Source organism: Oreochromis aureus, linkage group 14 (genome assembly GCF_013358895.1).
Source record: "Oreochromis aureus strain Israel breed Guangdong linkage group 14, ZZ_aureus, whole genome shotgun sequence".
NCBI lineage: Eukaryota > Metazoa > Chordata > Actinopteri > Cichliformes > Cichlidae > Oreochromis > Oreochromis aureus.
In genome coordinates, this window is record NC_052955.1 from 27080964 (window position 1) to 27099544 (window position 18581).

An 18581-nucleotide genomic window follows, 5' to 3' on the forward strand; every position below is an offset into this window, starting at 1 on the left:
GTCTGTGTGCTGCTCAGTGATGGGCAGGTGGTGCACATGGGCTTTTTCCGCTCTGTGCAGTGACTTGAAATGAATCTGAAAAGAACAGCGAGGCTACATCAAAAGATTAAAATTGAGGGCTGTAAATCAAAACAACTATCAAAAGGTGATGAAAAACTGTGCAAAGCTGAGAGGAATTGCAGAGTGGATTTATGATGCTCTGTGACTTTGCCTATATGGGCTACCTACTTCAATTTACATGTAGTCAGTTGGGCAGTTATTCATGAAAAAATACGTTAGTGCAGCTTTACATTTTAAAGTTCTTGAGTTACAAGTGCAAATATGTCTGCAGAAGAGCAACCAGACGGGTTTCTTTCTCAGACACAGGTTTCAAATGTTAAAAATCTAATGACTGCTGCAGATGCAATTCTGGTTAAATGCCCAGATGAGCGACTTAATCTTTATGCGAGAGATTTTCAGAAGTCTTTCACTGATACTGACTCATGCACCGTCCATGTCTTTGTAGCTTTAATCCTAATTTATCCTGTCTCTTCTCTTTTACGCACATTTTTCCTTGATTATCAGAGTGGATTTAAAGTAAAAGGAAAGACAGATCCACTTGGATTCACCTGGTCAGTCTGTTTCTAAACTAAGAACTTGTGTTCTTAATAGTTTGCACTGCAAAGTATGAGAGGGTGATCAAACAGCTGGGGTCTTAGCCAAGTCTCAGGATCAACTGTGAACGAGTGGTTTGTTAAATTGTTGTACAACAAAGTTCCGGTGAGCTGGACAGTAAGAAAAGAGAGCTTGCTTTCATTTTTTTCTTATTCTTTTTGCATTATAGAGCTGTGCTATGCTTTGTGTGAAGCGATCTTTTGTAGTTTCAAGTTCAAGCTTTTATGTTCAAGGTGTTATTACTTTTTTATAACTTTCAAGGTTTGTTGAGTTTTACTTTATCCCCCAGTGCTTGTGTGTGAGGTAGAGGAGCCATGCATTCATAATGCATTTGTCTGCGTGCGCGTATGCAAACATGTGTGTGACTTCTGTTTGTTTGCAATTCATTATTTGCATGTTTGAGTGGCTGAGCCTCAAACTGCTGTGTTAATTATCCTAAAATTAATTGTGCAATATGTTAAAGACAAGTATGCTTAAGACTTGACTGCATCTGGTTATGTGTTAAAAAGGCTGTAAGATTGTGATTGGGGAAGGACGAAAACAATCGGGAAATGTGTTTTTTTCTCTGTATCTTTAGCTCTGTGGTTGTGCTCAAGGACTCCCAGTCTTTACATGTTTGCAGATATTATAGCTCGATATTAATCTTGCCAACTCTTAGTTAGTTAATTAACGACCGATCACCTACTTTTATAACAAAAAAGGGCATCTACAGAGCAGTAACTTTCAATCTGACACTGCCTCTCCTCAACTGGTCGCAGCAGATGGCTGCCCCTTCCTAAGCCTGGTTCTGCCGGAGGTTTCTTCCTGTTAAAAGGGAGTTTTTCCTTCCCACTGTCGCCAAAGCGCCTCCTCGTATGAGGTTGTCTGATTGTTGGGGTTTCTCTGTATTATTGTAGGGTCTTTACCTTATAATATTAGGCATCTTGAGGCCGCTGTTGTTGTGATTTGGTGCAATATAAATAAAATAAAACTGAATTGAATTAAATTGTCCAGCAACAGTTTCAATGTTAAAATTATATATTAGCATATAAATGATGATGATGAAGAAATTCAGCACGGTGGCACGGTGGTTAGCGCTGTTGCCGCACAGCAAGAAGGTCCTGAGTTCAATTCCACCATCAGGCCAGGGTCTTTCTGTGTGGAGTTTGCATGTTCTCCCCATATTTGTGTGACCTGACTGGCGACCTGTCCTGTCCAAGGTGTACCCCGCCTCTCGCCCTATGACAGCTGGGATAGGCTCTAGCACCCCCCGCGACCCTGAAAAGGATAAGCGAATGGATGGATGAAATTCAGTTATATTTTGCTACTAATAGTTTTACTTACGTAGGATTTTGTTTGGACATGTTTGCGGATCTGTTTTTTTACACAATACTGCTATTTTTACCTAGTAAAAATAAAAGCTCAAATTAAAAGTATGTAAAAGATTAAAATATCTCTTCACCCACAATCCAAATGCGTTAAATACAGGATCTTGTGCAACGTCATTTTTCTTGCGTTTTCCCACTGCTCCCTGGTGCCCCCCTCTGCCATCACATTTGAAAAATCCCCTGCCAGATTATAGTCAGGAGGAATTGTCTGTGCAGTTCCTTTCAATATGACAACAGTACAGAGGTGGCTGCTTAAATGGAATTATTGCTCCTCGAGCCAATACTAATTTAATGCTGGTATTATATTGTCACAAATATCAAATCAGTGAAAGTGCGTTAAGATGAAAGCACATCTTGACTGACTCAGGTAAAGCATAAGCAGGGCACAGGTGTCTGTATAACAGAATTCCCATCACTATACGTATATGCATCTGTCACATGTAATGTAATCAGATTGTCAACCGCATTGCGGCTTCTGGACAGCTCACGCTGTAACATCTGCTACCGTCCTGATTCACTTATCGTTTACCACCCATGATTTGTCTGGCACTGAAAATTGTGTAGTCTTGACTGATCTCAAACTTTAATATCATTACATAGCATGGTTTTGATAGGCTGTACAAGGTGGACCAACAATCATGATGATAATTTTCATGCACCTGTAGTAGTTCATGCTTTAACACTTTCTCCAGCATGCTTTTTGCACAACTTACACCGTTTAAACATGCAGCTTTTTCTCCACATATTTGTACTTCTTCCAAAATGTAAATGCACACAGCCTCCTAAAAAAAAGAACATTAAGTTTATATTGAATAATATGCTCTGGTGTAGTCAGTTACTCTGCATAATGCCGTATAATCTTGTCACATGGGATGAATAGCACAACTAGGAAAGACCTCAGTTCATTAGGACAGCACAACACTGTTGTAGATTGTATGAATTGGTCCTGTAAATGCTAAATTGCCATGCATTTGCATCATACATAAATAAAACTGTATTTGCTTACTTCTAAGGCAAATGGAATATTTTGTGCAAATAAAATACTGCCTCTGTGCAACATTAAAAGCATTCGACTGGCCAAACACTGTTTTGAAGCCTCTACAAAATAACAGTAATTTTCTGTTTTTAGTGGGGGATCAAAAAGTAGTCCGATTTCCTTCGAAGCCATGCAATGTTATAAATTGCCAAGTTAGATATGTGTGTAAATGTTTCTTGGGTGTTCATGTGAAATGACATCCATCCATTTTCTTAACCACTTATCATCGGGGATGGGGTGGAGCCCAGACCCAGCTGTCGCGGGGTGAGACGATCTGCCCGGACAGTTTATCAGTCTAACAGAGAGATAGACAACCGCGCGTGCTCACATTCACACTTACAGCCATTTGAGAAATCCAAACGTAAAACTTGAGTCTGTTTATTGTGAAGCAGTGTTTTCAGTGGGAGAAATGGTTCATGACTCCAAGTGACTTCTTTGGAGATGGAATTCTGAAGAACTCACTTGGATGAGAGAAGAAAAGACTTAAACTGTGGGGATTTCCTTAACATGTCTGGGTGGATTCTGTCTGGAGACTCTGGCTTCTGCCCACAGTCCACATTTTAATTGTTGATTGTAAATTGGCCGTGAGTGTAAATGCGATTGGTTATCTGCCTCTCTATGTAAGCCTGAACTGTGCAGGGTGTATCCTGCTATTCACCCAGCAGAATAGGTTACAGCCCCTCTGCAACCTTGAATTGGATAAGCAAATGAAAATGGCTTCTGGCAGAGGACCGAAGCTTGAAGGTTAAAAGACTCCCCGGATGGAGAGTGGGAAATTTTTATATATTTGGAAGTCTTTTCTGTGTGGAGTTTGCATGCTCTCCCAGTGTTTAGGTGGGCTCTCTCCAGGTACTCTGGCTTCCTCCTACAGTCCAAAGACATGCAGTTACTGCGGTTAGGTTAATTGGTAATTATGATAAATTGGTCATGTGAGTGCAAATGGCTGTATGTTTCTGTGTTAGCCCTGCAACAGACTGGTGACCTGTCCAGGGTGTATCCTGCCTCTCGCTCCATGGTAGCCCCCCCTCCAGCGACCCTAACAAGGAGAAGCGGAAGAGAATGGATGTATGGATATATTTGGAGGGAGTGGGAAACTGACAGACTAGTCCGTTGTTGGCAGCAATACAGACACTGTTGTGGTGAAGATAGAGCTAAACGGTTAAAGCAAAGCTGTGGAGTCACTGGTCAATCTACCTTAATACCCTCATTATGGCCACGAGCTTTGGGTAATGATCCATCAAATGAGATTGTGGATACAAGCAGTGGAAATGAACTTCTTCCACAGCACGTCTGGGCTCTTCCTTACAGATAAGGTGAAGAGATGCAGTAAGTCATTCAGGTGGGGTTACAAGAGTGGGGCTACGAGCAGAGCTGGAACGAAAAGGAACCAGTTGAGGCGGATTAGGCATCTAATTAGCTGCTGCTGCCCCTGCGACCTGGACCAAGATAAGCAGTGTAAGAATCACTCTTTGATATAGAAAATTACTTATCATTACATTTATTTAAGGCTGCTGAACATAATTTCTGTCATTCCTCCTCCTCGTTGTAAAATTTCTAGCCAGTGCATCAGCTTTCTGGCTGAAATAATTTCTGATCATGTTTGTTGATAACTGGAGCTGATTGTTTCTTGATAACAATCCTTTCTGGAATGTTCTACAATGTTCCACTTGCATTCCTCCATTCCGTTTGTCTGAATCTCCCCCAATCTGTTTTTACTTTCAGCTTCCAGCCATGGTCGTGTACGCTTCACTGAATTTCCAAGTGCCGGGAAATGGCACCCCTCTTGCTAATGAATACGCCTTTTTGGCTACGTGTTGTGCTGGAAACTGACTGAATGGTTAGATGCAAAAGCCTCAGACAACAAACCTCTGATACACACATGCACGCCTTTACACATAAATGTGCACAGTTGGTATCCTTTACGGAGGGAGATCCTAACTAATGAAGGCTCTTTCTTTTAATGGCAAGTCAATGAGGCGTCCGAGTCTCAGTCTGCAAGAGATTCATGAGTGTGAGTTTGTGTGTGTGTGTGTGTATATGTGTGTGTGTGTGTGTGTGTGTGTGTGTGTGTTCTTTCTGTCAATGGGAGTAACAGATATTTGTAACAGATAGTGCTGAGTTAAAGTGCTATGAATGAATGTTTATGGTGATTATCATAGACCATAGTATCTTAACGTCACAGTCCAGCTGTTGCGCTAACCAAGCATCTCAGGTAATATTAGATGCAAACAATGGCAGTTTATCATAAAGCTATTAACCACTACATTAAAAACACCTGCTTGATACTGTGTTTAGCCTTTCCTGTTACATCCAAATAGTCTGACCAGCAGAGCTTGGAGATGGGACCTTTGGAGGGATTGCTGGCAGTTCATCTTTTTTGGGTCCTGGTGGGCGGGGCCTGCATTTTTAACAAGATTGGGATCTGTTGGGTTAGATCTGAAAGGGGAAGCTGCTGCCAGACCCACATTACCTAAGCAAAACTTTGCATTCTAACCAGAGAGATTTACTTCTGGCCCGTTAATACCTTGAATAATGTTGTTTACATCTTACCTGTAGATTTCTATGTTAAAGGAAACTTCATCTGAACTAAAACATGTCCATAAAAACTACAGATGTTAGGATTTAACAATCAATCAGCCAATGAGTATTTTTGGAAGTATCCCGAATAGTTCCAACGAAACAGACTGTTTCTGGAAGTAATGGTCTGGGGAACTCCTGAATCTGACTGTCAGATCCTCAGTAGAGGAGCTAAATCTGGAGGCTCGGGGGAGAGCCTCACCCCTGGCCATTAGAGTTAGTTAAAAAGTTTTTGCAGTGCCAATACACCTGGGGGCAGAATAGATCCTCCCTAAGATCCTGAAGGCGCTGGGCATTGTGGCACTTATCTTCAGTATTGCATGGTGGTACTGGCATGCTGGTTGTACTCTCCTCCCCCCCTTTTTTTTTGTTTTAACATGAGGAATTGAAGGCTCTGCTATGACTATTAGGGTATTGCATCGTTTGGTCCACCTTTAGATTAATTAAGGTGTCAAACACAGGATCAAGAAGAAGTGCCAATTCTCTTACAGTCATGAAAAAGAGTGCATTTTGAAGATGGGGAGGGATTGTTGGTTTAGTGATACCTGAGCAGTACAAGCCAAGTATTTGGTTTGCAGTCTCTTTAGTGCCTGTTTTGTAGAGCTACATGATTAAATGTTCTGCAATGATTAGAGTGTAAAGGTTACAAGAAAATTTATGGTGGAAAATGAATGAAAAGATTCACTCATATCATCTCTGCTGATTTTTATCAGACATTCTGAACTTCAATCGCAAGCTGTAATTTCCCCCCAACAAAAGAAACAACAACAAAAAAAAAAAAAAAATGGAAGAAAGAAAAGAAGTGGTGACTGTTACATAATACTGCCTCTCATAAGCAGCTCTGACAACACAGTGTCAGCATGAAAATGGCTGGACCAGAAATGCCATAATCATTCTGGATCGCAGCTTACAACCTCATCAACTGCCATCACACACAATTACAGCCCACTCAATTTACCCAGCAACTATGGAAAAAGACTAGAGCACTAAAGACATCCCTGAGCACCCTAATTAACACTTTCAACTTTAACACAAAAATTAAAACCACTGAATTGGCAAAGTGAATAACAGACACCACAGCCCAGAATAGTGTCTCCCTCTCTCTCTCTGCTTCCCTGTTGGCTTAAATAAACACGACTGTTTTTTTCTTTTGGTCTTTCTTGGCCAACAGGCTACAGTTTTGGTGGAGGTTAGCTGGGAGGGTAAGACATTGGAGAGAAGGTCATATGGCAGATAGTACACTCCCCCCTTTTAGGTTTCCTTACTCCAAAAAATCACAAACAAATCACAGCGTGTCTTATTTTTTGCTGTTTGCAGTTTTATTCTGTGAAATTTAACTCATTTTGGGTTCTTGCACATGATATTCTTTATATATCTGTGCCAGGTTTGGCCTGATGTGATTATAGTCCTGGCAGCAAAGCACTCCATAATGTCACTACTTTAGATTCATTTATGTTCAGTTCAGCTCAGCTGTACCATCTGGTCAGGGTGATACTGACTGCCAAACTAAACCTACTGACAAAACAATTTGTAGCCACAGAGAAAGAGACAAAATACCCCATGTATCACTTTACTATATATTTATATAGATCTCTCTCGCTCTCTCTCTCTTGCCAAAAGGACCTTTATGCACTTGTGGACTCATGCAGACTCAAACTAGGCAACTCTAGTTGATGCAAACACTTTATTGAAACAACTGACTATGAGAAACCAGCTAATATGGGAGAGGTCAGAACAAGAGTCCAGGGTCACAGGGAGGGAAAGCACTAGGGAAGAAGAGAGCAGAGTTAATTCCAAAGGCCTGGAGATGCTAGTTCCATTAATACTGTTTATAGTATGAGAGGCAGGAAAGGATGATTGCTCACTTGTGAGCTGACATTCTCAGGAGGAGGTATCAAGAGGGGTTTGAGGGGTTTCTGAGCCAAGGAAAACCAACGGATTATGCTCCCCAGTCCAGGAGGGCAGGCAGGTAGGTGATTAGTGAGTAGGCAAGTCCAAACGGAGCAGTGTCGAGGAACCAGGTGAGTTCTGGTAATTAGTGAATACTAAAGCAATTGGGGACAAGGAGAAAACAGGATTAGCACAGAGGAGGATAGAAAAAAACAACATTTGGAGTTTACCACTGGTAAGTAGCAGACAGCATGGCTGAGAATGGAGGCTCGAGCTGGTCCTTAAGGTGTGTCTGGACCAGGGCAGGAGGAGAAAAACAAAACTTGTCCTTGGAGATAGGAAAAAATAAACATATTCCAAAAATGCTCAAACACCTAACTGTGTGTTGTGTCAGTTTCATGTTGTTCTTTTGTAATCATTTTCATTCTTCCTTCAGTAATCACTTTCTTTGTGTAGCTTTGGTCCTTTGTTTTCCCATCTCTGTGATTATCTGCTCTGCCTTAATCGTTTCCACCTGTGTCTCATTTGCTGTTCAGCTCCTCATAGTAGTCCTGTGTCTCCCATGTCAGTCCCTCAGTCTGCTTTCCCAGCCAGTTTACCTGCCTGTTATTCTGCTTACTACTATCTTTTTTCCATGTCTGCTTGTGTGTATCCTCTGACTTTGGTTTTAAACAAAAAAATAAAACAAAAAAACAAACAACTATAATACTTATAATAATCATAACCCACTCATGTCAGTTTGTGATATATAGTCACAACCTTTAGTGTATCGCGTTGTGTTGCTGGGCATGTTTTGATGTTCTGATCCAAATTTGAAAGAAGAAGAGAACTTCGACTTGGCTTGTTATGCCAGAGACCAAGTGATAGAGTTTGGAATATGGAATTTATTACAAATATGTTGCTTGGTTAACTTCAGGCATAAAAACTGCAAGGTTAGGTTTAGGCATGAAAAATGTAACAATTCATGTCTACCAACCTGAAAAAAATAGATCAATTTTTTTGTTAAATACCTGTTGCGCTGGCTACTCTCTCCTTGTGTCTCTTCATTGAACACATCTGCACTAAAACACGAGGTGAGGAGATGTGGCAAGGAGTCAAAGGTGCACAGACTGACAAATAAGCGGCTGGATTCTGCAGAGGCTTTCGTTTAGTTTTCCCTCCCAGCCAGGTTTTGTTTTATTCTTGTAATTCTAATCAAAGTTAAACGTTTGTGCTGCCTTTAGGCTTTCTTCCTCACGGTAACACAAAGGAAGCCAAAAGGTATCAGGCAGTTTTACCAAATAGCCTTGTGTATGCTGAACCTTGTAAAGATAAATTAATTTATGTTGTCATTTTTGCTTTTAATCACAGAAGTGTGATTTATCTGTATAACCCAAGACTTCTGAAATTAACATGCTGTATGAACGTGAGTGTGTGTGTGTTTGTCTGTGTGTGCATGTACGTGCATGTAATGATGAATATTTGATGTTGAGAGTCTCGCTACATACTCCTCTCAGATCATGACATCATGTTGGGACCAGGGATAATTTCTGCATTATACATGAGGTCAATCGCTCTTCAAATCAAATACCACTGATTCAGCCCCTTGTGCATCCTAGTTTTGATTCTGCCTCCAGATTTTTCTCCGCTTCGCTTTCTTTTTTTTGGGCACATTGTATCAAATATTGAGTGGTTTGAATACGTTGGAAGCTTGTGGGCAATAGACAAAGAAAAGCCTATATAAAACAACTCTAAAAGATTTGATTAAAAAATATCCAGTATTACTCAGTTTATGATGTAATTCAATATCTTTCCTTGGGGCGAAATTAGAGATATACTGTCTGTCATTTTTATTAGATATGCTGGATATATCTAATATGGGTATATCTAATCTCTGAACAAGGCATCAGCAGTACAAAGCTACAGTACATCTACCTTTTATTAACTTGCTATGTGTGTTTTCTTTTTTGCAAACTTTGAAACTTATAGAGAACAGAAGGAAAGAAGCTAAAGAATCTGCATTTCACTGATTTCCATTTGCCAATTTTTGGAATTCCTTGGTTAACTTAACTTCAACTCTTTCTTCTTCTTTTTTTTTTGCTAATACTATCCTTTGTATGTTTGACTAAGTCATATGACCCTGGGTCTATGACACTTTTTGAAAGAAGGCTCTATAATTTGAAAACGTTTATAAATTTTGGTGAGAAAAGGACACGTTTTTTCCCTAAAACGTGAAGTTTTGGAGATGAAAGAAGCATCAGTTATGTTGTCAGTTCAAGTTCAGTTCATGCCCTCCTTCTACCCTCCATCTATCAAACTGTTCTTAACTTTGAACTGGGGAAAAAAAGAGAAAAAGCAGTGAAACGAAGGGCAAAACTTCAAATTTCATGGAGCCACGTTGAGCCAAGACGCCCAAGCGCAAAGCAGATAAAAGCAGAAGGGAATAGTAATTATGTGTTTGTCTGTGAGGGGATATAGGTGTAGAAAGCAGACTGGATGCAGAGACCCCCAACACAGAAGCAGAGAGTTCCTCTCCACATTTCACTCTAAACAACATGCTGGAATCAAGCTGTGCAACAGTGTGAGAAGGAGGGCAAGAGAAAAAAAGGGAGAGAAATAAGCAAGAGTTTGAGAGAGAAAGAGAGAGAGAGCATCAAACACTCTGTAATAACTGGCTCTAATTAAGACCAGAGGGAATAGGGGAGTTATTAGCTGTCATAAGCAAGTTTATCACACCCAGAGAGAGCATATATTAGTGTGTGTAAGTGTGTGTGAGAGAGCGAGACTGGGCGAGTAAGAGAAAATACTTGCCTGTGTTTATGCATTTCCACTGTACGTGGCTCAACGTGTGCAGCAGACATAGAGAGGGAAAAGAAATGAAGCCTGTGCACGGTCTTGTGCGTGTTTGTGTGTGCATCTGCCCGTATGTTTGCACGTGCATTCACACAGGCAACAGTGGTATTCCCTCTAAACACCCCAAATGTTATTAATATGTATGCAGCTGAGAGAGAGAGCCTCACATCTCCTAGCTCATCAAAAAACACTCACAAATGCGTTATTATCAATCCCCATTAAGCCGCCACACACACACACACACACACACACACACACACACACACACACACACACACAGATAGAACATCAACAAACAAGTAATAAGTGCAGTCTTAGACGCTTTAGTTCTTTTTCCATAAAGGGAAAGCCCTTTCACTTTGCTGACTTGTTACTGCTGTGTTTTATTTCTGAATGTTTGGCGCTTACCGACTATCAGGGTTTTAAATGACCCAGGACACACACACACACACGCACACACACACACACACACACGCACACACACACACACACACAGGGTAGAACATACTTTAATTTAAGTCTCGTATTTTGGCTTAACTTGGTTTACTTTTTTTCCATTTTATGACACTTATTATTTTTCACTGCTATATTTACTAATCCCTAAGGAAACTTTTTTCCCCTCACAAAGCACAAAATAAAATGTCAGCTTCCAAACTAAGAGACATGCATGTGAGAATTACCAGCTGCATTTGGAACACAATCAGCACTTTGATTTTATTGTTAACAATAACTACTTTTAAACCCTTTTTTCTCTTTTTTGCCTGTGCTGTCAGCACACTGGAAAAAATTCTTTAAACACAACAACATATCACCATAACACATACCTATTTCTTTCTGCTTGCACAGTATGAACAAAGGCTACGGCTAATGAAACTTGAAATCATGGCTAGGCTAGTACTTCAGGTGCTCTTTTATGTTTCTGTGTACCATACCATTTTAGTTCAAGAAAATTATCTTCTTTCGATGCAGTTTGATTTAGTTTGATCCCCCAGCTCATTCTGTCCACATGTCAAAGTGTCCTTGAACAAATAACAGTGCTCCAAAGCTACTGTGTGCGTGCCTGATAGATAAAGTTAATAGAATAAAGTACTGTATGAATGTGTGTGAATGGGTCAATGCGTCTTGTAGAGTAGAAGTGTTTTGGGTGTTTAGTAAAAGTAGTAAAGCAATTATTACAAATACAAGCCCTATTATCCATTGCCTCACAGTCACACCTGACAGCCCTTTGCTCCCCCTGCAGTCTTCCTGCATTTGTTCCATCTGTTGCTGTAAAATCAATCCATCACTTAAACAAACAAGAAATTTATTCAGTCCACAAAAAAAGCATTTTATAACCCTTGCTTTAAATGTAATAAATCAATAAAGTTTAAGTTTAAATTAAGTTGAAAAAAATGTCCAATTTCCTCAAGATTTTGAAGGACTCACTACCTACCATGCTGAGATATACCTTATAGTTTTTACATCTTTGGGATCCTCCTTGTTGGTGTAAAAATACATTACCTGTTAAGTAATGAGTCATCAGTGTACAGCAGATAATCACTGTCATGGTTTTAAAATGTTTGCCGATATTTTCTGAACTGGTTCCCACAGAGGATGCTGCCGATTGATAGAGTGACTACTGTTACTAACATTATATCCATCCATCCAAACATCCATCTGTACAACCATCCATTCATTCTGTTCTGCTTATCCTTATCAGGGTCGCAGGGGAGCTGGAGCATATATATATTTATATGTGTGTGTGTGTGTGTGTGTGTGTGTGTATAGGTACACAATCAATTATTAATTGCTCCAATAATTGTGTTTATTAATCCTCTGTTGTTCTGCTGTGTTACGATCATCTGCTGCTGGAAATGGAACCCGGTGATAAGTTGTGGTTTTGTCAAAAACAAAAAACAAAAGATGGACCTGTGGAGTTTGATATTATGAACAACCGTTATCACATAGCAGTGACATCAGATATTAGATTGCAACATTAAATAAAGCAACATTTTGAATGCCTCACATTGGCAGCTTACATAATGGTTGTACTTGGGTAAAAGACTTTTCCCCAATTTAATATTGCCCCACAGTTCACATATTTTGCTCGTCAGCTTTGTGTTTTTTTCTTCCCCCTCCAGTTTGATGTTATTCTGAGCCTAATCATTTTGATATTAAATTGGAAGAGTGATACACCGAATACACCGAAAGGCAAGATGCCTGAAGAGTTCCACCAGCACTCAAGCTTCACAATCTTTTCTTATCGATCTATTACACATGCACAAATTTGCATGCTGAATAAGCTTTTCAAAAAATGATGACACCTGTCAAGTTGTGGCCATCCCAGCTCTTAATTTCTCTCCATATGAAGCCCTGCAGTTAAATAACATGCTGCTGTACCACATTACATGTTGTTGTAATAGCGAAGCTGCACTTACAGTCCCCGTGGAAATAAAAGCAGGCTCTACTGAAGTTCACCAGACCCCAAATAAACTCCAATAATTGAGAGAGCAGCAGTCATGTCTGCACCATATTGCTGTGAGCTGTATTCACAGGTCAGGTGAGGAAAGAAGAAAGATAAGAACTGCCTGAAACGGAGATTGTATTAACACACACACACACACACACACACACACACACACACACATACTCACTATCTAATACATAAAATCTTCAGATCTTTAATTTTTTTTAAACATCCCCTAAAATCTTATATGCAAAAAAACCCACCTCCACACAACAATATAGTTGCTTCCCAGGGTGTTTCCTCTCTTTTGCTTTTGTCTGTTTTTGCCTCTCTTTATTGTTAATTTTCCTCTCATTGGAGCCAATTTCCCTGTGTTGCTTTTGTTGAGCCTCACAGGGGGTTTAAGTAAGCTCACTAAGGAAGCACAATTATGCAGAAATTTGCCTACGCTGATAAATGGCTTTGTATTTTTCCCCACACCGCACCTAAATTTACACTCCGCTGTTTACCTACCGCCATGAACTCGTATTACTTTATTTCCGGCTCCAGATTTTCCTCTTTAATTCAGGTAATGTATCTTTAATCCAATAATTCTGGCTTTCACATATTCCCACCCCTCTTTCCTCTCTCTTGGCCTATATTCACATCTTTTTGTATTTCTTCTCTGTCTCTCCACTCAACCGTCCCCTCACCTTCTCCCTTGACCGTGCATTCCATTACAGTGAAGCTTCCATTGATTTGCTCTCCGGCTGAAGTGCTATTGATTCCAATACATGCTCCACTGCTACTGAGCTCAGGCAGTACTGCTGTGCAATAGTCATACATACACACACATGCACATGAGCACACACCAAACACACATACTTGTTTTTCTTGTATTTCTTCTCTTTTTTGCTTACATTCCATATTGACACAAGCACATTTGGAAATACAATAGATTCCCTTCTTTTTATGTTTTTCTTCTTTCCATCAAAACTCGTATTTCTAGGTCTGGGTATTTATTGGCATATTGATTGGCTTTGCATTACCAAAAAGCACATCTTCATGTGTAATTTCTCAGCCATTATTTTGGAAATGATTGTTAGAGACTGTGCCGATAGCAAGGTTTAACAGTGAGAAAACAGGAGCCCATACAGAGAGGTTAGACTTGGAAGAAAAAGCCTGAGAATAAACCTTTAAGATGTCTAAGCACATATAGGTTTGCATGTTTAGAATTCTTTCATCTGGTAAGAGTTTATTTATTTATGCTAACATGCTGAGTGAAAGTGCTTTTTAATGAAAGAGATAGAGAGGGAGAGGCCAATGAGGCTGTGAATGTCTGTGTCCATGTGTAGCTGAAAGTGACGTATATACATGCTATGAAACTGAAGAGGGAATTTGCCCATGTGGAAAACTGCTGACATGTCATGAACTCTATATTTTTTTGCTTGAGTGCAACCTTTTTTTCTTTCTCACCTTTCCCAGTTTATACCTGTTTATTTATCCCAACTGTCATAGGACGAGAGGCGGGGTACACCGTGGACAGGTTGCCAGTCTGTCCTCTGCGATCCTGAATTGGATAAGAGAATGGATGGACGGATATTTTAAATATTCAACGTTTTTAGTTCTTAGTCATTTCTTTCAAACAGAACTGAGACTAAAATAAGAGCATGAGTCGTCTATACTGACGCCACCTTAAACCTGCATTCTATTTCAAGGATAGTTTGATGATGACAAAGGTTTTGGGTCTATGGGAAACTGGCATTCTGACCCGAACTCGGTAAACACTTGCTTGATTTTGTTTATGGGCTCAGGTATTCGCCATAACTCATACAGAAAAAACGTTAAGTCTGTTTTGTAAATCTTGATCATTCTTGTCAGTCACAAGTCATTAGTCAGTGAGTGAGTGGTTTGACAGTCGGATCCGCCCCTCCTTGTCACATCCATTTTTTGAAACCAATGCTTATCTTGAGACTTCAAAATGGGACTTCAGAAAGCAGTGAATGATGTCACAGTAGTTACAGAGCTGTGAAAAAGTATTTGCGCCCTTCCTGATTTCATTGGTTTTTGAATGCTTGTCACACCAAAGTACTACTAATCCTACTTATTCAACTAAAACAGTAACTTCACGCGATTACATATTCACTCAGTTAATGAAAAGCTGTATTTTGACAATGTGTAGAATATCTAAGAGCATATGAAAATATGTACATTATTAAGACTCAACTGAATGTTCTGAGGCAAGGTTTGCTAAATTATTGTTGTATAAAGAAGATATGCCAGGCAGTTTAGGAGTTTCTTCATTAGTGCCAGGAAATTTGGATCTCCAACCTTCATAACAATAGGTGATCAATAACCAGTAAATGAGCTGCAGCCTGTAATTTGGCTGACAATATGAAATCTATCACATATAATAATATGCAGGGCGCTGTGATTAATAGATTGCAGTGGTGTTATTTTTAGTGATTATTGGTCCCTCTAACAGCAGACTGATGAGTGAGAGGGGATTAGTAGGCATGCAGAAAGGGCAGTCTATCACTATGCTTAGCTTTTGGCTGATTTTCATATCTCATGGAGGATCCTGGTGAGAAATTGAGAGTCGTGAATTTTAAAGCTTCATATTCTATAAGCCATGTAATGTCTTTTTTGTACGTCACAAAGGGTATCACTGCAATTCAATCGTAACATAAAATCAGCATGACAGCTGCAGATTCCAGTGAATTGGATCATAGTAGTAAAAACACAGGGAGACATTTATGTCATATTTAATTTTATGATTTTACTGTTTTCATTTTTTCCCCCCATTTTACTTAAGTTTGGACAGAACAAATTTGTGCCTTTCAAGTTGAATTATGTTTCTCCCCATAGAAGCACAGCCCCTTATTGCCTCCAACAGCATTCACGCCTCATCAGACACATTTATACACAAGACAGATCTATGCACACGCCTGCAACATACACACTTATCGCAGGGCAATCAATAGCAGTGGTGATGGATGCTGCATTCTGATGCACTCGCTGCCCTCTGACCTGTAATTGAATTTGCAGGGTTCAGACACTTTATCATGACGGGACCATTTGTGCTACAGGTCATCGGCTGCTAAATGGTTGATAAGCTGGCAAGCTCGGTGTCTGCAGCTCATATGTCTGCTGTCAAAGCAATGGGCTTTGCTGACTGATTTCCGCAAAGTGTGAGAAAGCCACAGATTGTGCAGGAGGTTCAGTGTTCGTTAAAGTCTGGATATGTTCATGTGAAACAGAGTGTGTGTGTCAGAGCCTGATGGATAGGTTTGTTATCTGATCAGCCTGTATTGAGCTTTTGCAAATATATTTGTATCTGAGTATAGATTTCATATACCATAGGCCTGATATGGTCCAATGTGAGAACTTTTATTTATTTTTCGGCTCTTTGGCCTAAACTCTGTTGTTTACAATCTGCCTACAGTTGCCTAGAGCACATGCAGAGGAGTAGCATCACTGCTGAGCAGGTGGTGGTGGTGCACAGTAAATTGCTAACTATCGTGTGAAACATGTTGATGGAAAGTCAATTAGTTTGAATGTTAACAAATGCACTTACACAAAATATAATTTTTTTACCTCCTGAATCTGATACTACCTTCAAAAATCTAGTATCTGTTGGACTCCACTGTGTATGATGAAGAGTATAAGTGTAGAGATCCTCCAATCAATTTCTAATACTTGTTTTCTCTGGTTGCTTCTCATCTGAGGAGACTCTGATGGTTGTGCAGACAAACGAGTGGGAATATCACATTGCTATCGGCACCCTGCCCGATCCGTGAACCATTCAATGACTTCTCACTTTTAACACCTGGTGCTTTCCCAGGCGGTTAACTATTTGCTGAGGCCTAGTCTATATCAGCTTTCAACTTCAGGTATGTTAGTTCAACATAAATGCAAATGAGCAGAGATTAAAGTATGACGTTCTTTCAAAACTTCCCATAAAACTGCACAATAAATGTATTCCATGTGGGATACAATTCATAAACAGAAAGCACAGCAGAATTGAACTCATTAAAGTCCAATTTGATGTTTTCACTCACATTTCCTGCTTTGCTTGAGGAATCCCATTCAGGAAACTCACAACGCTGCAATAACTTGGGTAATTGGTAATGAGTCTGTGTATTAGAAGCATTTCAAATAATCATTTCAAAATCACACAGCAGGGCAATCAGATAATGCAAATGGTAGGTGCAATAAAAACAGGTAAATTGAAAAGGAAATTAATAAGAAAAAGGAGAGAAATTTGTGTCCACTAACTGTGTTTCTCTTACACTTGAGTGCTGTGCTTTTCATTACGAGAGCAAGCTTTAATGTCAGCTTTTTCCCCAGAGGCGTCCAGTATTTCTCAGCTAATAGCCTTCACAGTACTGTAACCCATTAGTTCTGAGCTTTTTAGGTTGGAAGTCATCTGCGGTTTTTGGTTGATAATTGCTATTTTTATATTCAAGCATTGCACAATGGTCAAGTACCTGCAAAACTAATGATGTTACCATGCTAACATGCTAAACTAGGATAGGACAAAAAGTAAGCGTTACACTATAGATACCAGCGTGTTAACCTTGACATTTTGAGCCCTATAGCTTGCTGACGTTAGCCTTTTGCCCAAAGCACTGGTCTGCATCACCCTCCCACCTGAAGTCAGAGGACTTTGTTTGCCAACTGACAGATCCTTTCAGCAAGTACTTACCTGATATCATTCAAGACAGGGCTCTGCTATAGGACTGCTGAATCCTGAGACTGTGTTAAAAAGGCTGGATGTAAATCAGTGTCTCTCTTGAGTTTGGTTCCATTGTGCCAGACATGATTAATTGCTCCCAGAAAACTTATCTCTCGTGATTTTTTTTCCACAGTGGTGTTCTTTACATAACAGCTACTGTAGCTTTCTTTTGTGTTTCACAGGTGAATTTCAGTTGGCATAATGTGTTAAAAGCACCGTGTTTCTTAGTTTTTCAGAGTTTTGGCAGGGTTGACACCTTTGAGGCTGTCCAAAGAGAATTATGTAAGTGCATATATTTTAAAAATAAGTTTCTGATTTGGATTGGGCCAGGTCTTGGCAATAAAGCCAAACTTATAGGAAACTGTGTCCTTGATGCATTATTTTAAACTAACATGAAATATGGGTTTAGCCTGGCTTCCAATGAGGCTATGTGCCCTTGGTTTTATATTTACAGGAAATAGCCAATAGCCCGGATGATCGTATTAATCATGTCATGGTTTCCCCTCCGCGTGCATGTTTGTCTGTGTTTGTGTGTGCTTTCGCTGTGTTGTGTTATTTCAGGATCCACTCATTACACACATACACACACATGTGGTTTAGCAGGACATTTCGAGGAGAGTAAACAGCGAATATTTCATCAGCTGTGTGAGCTGGCAATATTTGGGCCTGCAGTAACAGCATTACAGTCTATTTGTTTGAGGTAGCGAGGCTGTGTATATGTGTGTATCAGCACTGCCAGAGCCTATGGTGTTGTGGGATCCAACCTCACCTGAGCTGTATTTTCCTTTGGAATAATAAGCCCGCATGCAAGATATCAGATGCCGAAAAAGTGTATGTGCCAAAAATAGACATTGTAGGAACATCTGTTGTCCACAGTTTTCCGGTAAATTCAGTTGAGAGCTTTGCAATTATGGAACATGCTTTCCAAAAAGTGTGGTGTAGATGAAGTGGAGGAGATGAGTGAAGACATTTAAGCTTTGAGGTAATTAACTGCAGTTCAAAGGGGTGAGCTATCACTGTACCTAGACTTGTGCTGACAGGGTATTCTCTGTCCTGCTAGCA

The 18581-nt window shown here is 39.9% G+C and overlaps 1 long non-coding RNA gene across 1 annotated transcript; it reads right to left on the bottom strand.

The window, feature by feature from the left end:
• Positions 1-7309: 7309 nt before the first annotated feature.
• Positions 7310-8150, bottom strand: LOC120443579. The gene is made up of 3 exons (XR_005615503.1): positions 7899-8150; positions 7500-7679; positions 7310-7400 (listed from the first exon to the last, which is right to left on the bottom strand). It is a non-coding gene; the product is annotated as an uncharacterized LOC120443579 (long non-coding RNA).
• Between the last annotated feature and the right edge of the window lie 10431 nt (positions 8151-18581).